This window comes from Microchirus variegatus (genome assembly GCF_963457635.1).
Source record: "Microchirus variegatus genome assembly, chromosome: 10".
Lineage (NCBI taxonomy): Eukaryota > Metazoa > Chordata > Actinopteri > Pleuronectiformes > Soleidae > Microchirus > Microchirus variegatus.
Window position 1 is genome coordinate 17,308,679 of NC_139811.1, and position 6,000 is coordinate 17,314,678.

Sequence of the window (6,000 nt, forward strand, 5' to 3'; positions counted from 1 at the left end):
CATAACTTAGAGATGATTCAGGTTTTCCTGAGCCAGCCGTAACTATAAGCTTCATTGAAATGGAAGGTTTTAAGTACAGAGAGTGTGTCTGCCTCCCGAGCCGACACTGGGAGATGGTTCCACAGGAGAGGAGCCTGGAAACTGAACAGAAATGGAAACGCTGCCTCCAATTCTACTCTTACAGACTCTGGGATCCACAAGTAACCAAAGGGACCAAAGTGATCTGTTGGGATGATGAGGAAAAACTAGTTCTTTAGGGTATGATGGAGCCTGATCATTAGGTCCTTTGTACATGTGGAGTAAGATTTTAATTTAATTCTAAATTCTATAGGGAGCCAGTGTAGGGAAGCTAACACTGACGTATTATGGTCTCTCTTTCTAGTTCCTGTCAGAACTAGAATTTAATTAACTGGAGGGTTTTGGTTTTAACAGACCTGTTGGAACATGAGTTGCAGTAATCCAATCTAGAGTAACAGATGCATGAACTACCTTTCCAGTGTCCTTTCAGGACAAAATGTTTTTTAATTTCCGTTATGTTCCACAGGTGGAAGGAGGCTGATCTGGAAATGAGTTTTATGTGTCAATCAAATGTCAAAAACTGGTGTTTAGGGCCAAGTATAAAAACTTCAGTTTTCTCTGAGTTTAAGAGTAGAAAGTTGCAGGTCATCTAGGACTTTGACACATTCAGCTCCAGTAATATGCCTTGTGATTCTTAATAATGAAGCATGTATAGGGTAAAAAGTATACGCCCAAGCACAGAGCCCTGTGGAACTCCATAATTAACTTTTGCATGCCACTAAGCATTATCATTAACAAGAGCAACCTGGAATCTTTCAGATAAGTTGGATTCAAACTAGCAGAGGGCAGTGCCACAGATCTCAAGAGTGTGCTCCATTCTCTGTAATAAAATATTATGATCAAGTACAGAGACGGGACCTTCTGAGGACAAGAGAAGGTCGTCGGTAACTTTACACTGAAAAAACAGTGTGTTAACTTAAACAGTGACCCTGTCCTCAGCAGTCCTGGTCCAAAATGTTGGTTAAACATTAATCTATACCAAGTGTTGCCTTAAATGGAATCACATATTTGTCTGGGTCAAACAATGTGTTAGAAAACAGATTTAACCAGGATGGTATTTCCTTCACAGTCTGCATATAGCTGTCACCACTGTAATGCAATGAAAAGGAATTTAATTGGATTACATACTTGGGCACTAAATTAAACCTGATGCGCAGCAAAAATAACACGGACATTTTCCAGCTGGTATTTTCAAGCAGATAAATGTAATGACTGAGTACTGAGTACTGCTGTCTATTAAGCTTCTGCTGGTGTCTCTTCTGGGGAACACCACTTCTCAGAATTTGATTTCAAACTTTGGAGCCTTATTTTAAGTTGGGGGGCAGTGAGGAGGCATTTATTTTCCACCTCCTGCAGCCAGCCAAGGAAAAACAGTACCTCCTGACCTGCTGTCGCTGGTATTCCTTCTGTTTTAACAGAACGCTCCTTTGCTCAGTTTGCCTCCTGGACAGCAGCTACAACATCCTACTCATGCCATAAAAGACAGCTGTGTCTTTAGCCACCAGTGTTTTCCAAATCAAACCATAAAGCGTTCTCCTATAAAACAAATCAGCTGGTGTAGGCCCTTAATTAGATATGATGACGATTTGTAAATTACTGTACAAGGAAAGCCATCCTTTTTTGTTCGGTTTTTATTTGTTACAAACTGCTATAAGTGATTATAAAGTGTTCTCTACTCTGATCAAATCTGATAAAATTATTCTGTTTAAACTGTAATTGACATTTTGAAAATACAATTTTGCTAATCTTCCACCATTATCACTGCATTCATTACACTTTTTTCAGGTGGGGGCAACAAGGTCAATGAAGGCGACACACATTGTTACTTTGTGACAGAGACCTCTGTGTTCATAAACCTGTGTCCACTGCCTTTGCTCTAGAGTCTAGATGATCTTCGATTCTCCTCTCTGTATTAAAGTCCCCTGAGAGTTTAAATGTCATGGCAACACCTGTAGGCTACCATTCATGGGCCAGTCTTGGCAGGTTGTACATCTACAATAGCTTTCAAACAGGAACTAGAGCGGCCGCTGCCATTCCACCTATCCAAAATATCTGAGATTAGCTTATTGGAGCCAAATGTGTGGAACAGAGAAGCCGTAAATACATGGAATTACACAAATTATAATTACAGGAAAATAACCAAATTTGCAGTTTCCAGATTGGGTCACTTGACACCATCGCTTTTGCCTCTCGTTCTTTCTCATGAGTCCTTTTGTTGTCTGTTCCTTGGTGGGTGGTAACAGTGCTTTGGTTTGGACCAACAACAAAATTGAGAGAATGAGCGACGGTTTCACATTATGGAAAAGTTTGTGGGATGGACTATGTGAGCCAGGCTTTTCTCTTGAGGTTTGACTGTGATTTTAGGCCTACGTGCCTCTGTGCTCCTGCCTCAGGCCACTTGCAGCCAGCCAGCACAGTGATCATCACACAAACAGGAACTAAAGCCAAAGGGGAGGATGTCCTAAAGACAAATAAGTAAGTCTTGTCACTGGCAAACCAGAACATTAGTCTGTTTTTGATTTTTGGCTTTTTAAAATTTGTTCCAGAACCTTGCAAGCATATGCCACATAAAAACAAATGAATAAAAAAAGAGAAAAACACGCACAATTGTTTTTTTCCTGATCCTGCAACAAATCTGCAGGTCTTTGATTTCGTCCCAAATATGACAGGAGTATGTGTCATACGACCTTTATGGAAATATGTCCAGATCAAAGATGAAATAATTCATATTTCATGGTCCGTTTTATTTTCTCTAATTAAATTGCATTTAGTGGCCATCTGAAGACAGCTAAACAGACCACACAGCTGCCATTAATAATGATAGAGACAAAAACAAGTCAGAACTAACATGTTTTGTTCTCAGTGAAAACTAAAATCATGAGAGAGCAACACTTCATCTATAAGTCTGTCACATCAGGAATTAAAATGGTGTAATAAAATGTGTTACTATGGTAATATCAGCAATGATGGTGACATGTTGTGTTACATAAAAATATTCTAAGTCTACATTTCCATGAAGCAGAAGAAAACAATAGCTGGAATGTGGGGGTTTGCACTTATGTTTAAAAGGAACCCCGGCTATAAGACTTGTAGTTCTTAAAAGATAAATGTTAGTATCAGTTATAATAAATTGATATAAAAAACCTTCTTGATGTCTTCGTTTTTATAAAATTTGTAAAAATAGTTTAACTCGTAGGTCGCCATTGTTGTCAACGTCGCAATGCACTCTGGGTAGTGACGTATAAAGGTTGTACTGGGGGCTTCGGGACCCTGTTGTGACTGTTCAGCATAAACATGTCATCTGTTCAGCCTTCTCAATTTGAACCCGAGCGAAACATACAGGAGGAGGAAAGCACTGACAATGTTTCACAAAATGAGCATCAAAATGAAGCGCAAGAAAGACGGGATGAGGCGAGAGTGGGACAAAACCTGTGGTGTACGTGCGGGAACTGCGTCTCCATATATGGATATACAGTGAAGCGGCGACTGCAGACGCGGGTTGTCTGCTCAGGAGAGCATCCAGCGTCTCTTGTCTCTGCCGCTTTTTAACGCGAATTTCACTCGCTTCACGCGGGTGTTTAGGCTCCTTATGTGGGAGAATTGTCGGACAGGCATTTGGTTTAAGTCTCCGTTTGTATCCACCCGCTCTGGTGAGGTCTTTTAGCAGCTCCAATCAAGATCAACCCCATATAACAGTGAAACTGAACCCTGTAACCTTCCCTTTTTTCATCATGAAGGCCTGATGATGATGATAGAGTGAAAACTACCTCTCATTCCAGTGGTGCAATTAACTTGTTTTGCTCTTAATTTCAGTTGCAGTCGCACTGGGCTTTGCAAAGCTCACTCGTGCAGATCTGCAGCTCCTCTAAAGTCAGTTACGGCTGGAGGTTTATCTTGTGCTTTTTATTCTCTCTTGTTTTATTCCTCAGGGGATGCCATTAGAGATTCACATTAAAGCCACAGCCAATCATATAAATTCCCTTCGAAGTCTTGAAAACGCAGCATGCATGATAATTGTCTGAAAACAGTGTGCCCATTGCTTTAATGCAATGTCGAGAAAATGTGAAGTTTTGGTCGGATTTACTCGGTGGAATACAGTGAAAAACAATTAAACAGCTGCGGCTTCACTCGCACTATTAAACTGTGAAACATAATTAAATTCAACTTAATAATGACTCTGACAGGTTTACTACAAGTGCTCCTCCACAGGAACGACTTGCAGATGTTTGACACACTGGCACCCTGCTTTTATTGTTATCGTCATATTTTGGAGACATCAGCTTAGAGAGGAAATATTGGGCACTTGACTTAATTCGACGATGTTAAAAAACAATTTGCTGTTGACCAGCGTGCTGTTTTGATAAATGATGTTGCATGATCTCATTACTCTAAGAGTTGAGGTTGGAGGCTGTGGAAATGTTAGTTCCAGTAGCTGGTTACTTTGGAGCGTCAGTGTCAGCTCTGGCAGCTCTCTCCTGCTGTGGTGACAATGTGGTTTTAGGTTTGTGGTTTTCTCCTTCTGCAGGAAATGCTTTTCACAGTAGGATTAGCTCTCAGGTTCCCCCACCACAGTTGGTAAACGGTATAATTTATTACAACTGCAGTAAATATATATGACATTGTAACATGTGCATTTGTTGACAAGTCAACGATACTGTAGGTACAGTAGCCTGTGTTATAGCGCTTTATACAAATGTGATTACATCGTTACAACAACTAACCCAGAAAAAGCGACAGAACAAGGATAGTGTACAGACCAAGGATATAGTAGACTTAGTTTATGGATGAGATGGCTTCAATAACACAGCCTGACACACAGCAAGCTCAAACGCAGGTATGGACCCAAGCGTGTCTCAAAGTTACCAAGATTGCAATAGCGATAGATTGGAAAAGGGGAAAAACAACAACGGAACTGTATTGAGCCACTACAGGCTTCGAAATAAAGCACTAAATTATTAAATAACCCCCCGTTGCCAAGCAGCTGACTCAAAACCAGAATTGTCCAGGAGACCCAGAAAACACAAAACGTAAGGCAACGGCTGCCCGGGAGACCTTTAATAACCCAAAAGGCTGAAGTCACAACAAACTCTAGCACCACAAGTTATACACTGGGAAACACTGGGCAGTTGACATCAAACACACACAAAGTTGTGAGTTGGTGTTTATAGATACACCGACAACTGAAGAAGCCACAGGGAGAACCTCTCTCTGCCTCTGAAGGTGAGACAGTGAGTCAGCACAGAGCACTGGAGACTCAGGGTATATGAACACTCCCCACACTTGGGCTTAATTAACACCAATCAGTGCCACACACACACCTGATTGCAGTGAGTTGATTTTCCCACCACTCTCACAGAGCCGGAAGATTGAGTGCCCTCACAACTAGATATAGATGACACACTATTTACACTTACAAATCCAACAGTAAGAGCTGAGTTTGTGCTGCCTCTGCCATGACATCCACTCAAGTAACTTTGTCACTTACCGTAAAAGGTACGTTCCAGAGCCCCATCCAAACAAATGGGATGTTGGACTTATCCTACCTGAATTGTACTAGTGCCTACTTCAAAACGGATGATCGTGGCGCTTTCGCTTTATGTTTGAAATGCATTTTGACTGTCAGCAACAACATAATTTCATGCCATATAATGAAATACAATTTGTGATAAAATTGCCATGTTTAAAACAACTTTACATGCAGAAAAGTAAAGTTTACAGCCTATTTATGCGACTCCATGAGCGCCGCCATTATTCTTCGACGTCATTTTGGTGAAGTGGGTAGATTGCTCACTCCCGACTTCACTGGTAGGAGGTCCCACTTCGACGGGCATTCTAGTGCACTTTTTGTTGAGGTAGGATAAGTCCCATGTCCAACTGGTTTGGATGGGCTCTGGAACGCACCATTAAAATGCTGTTCTTTCT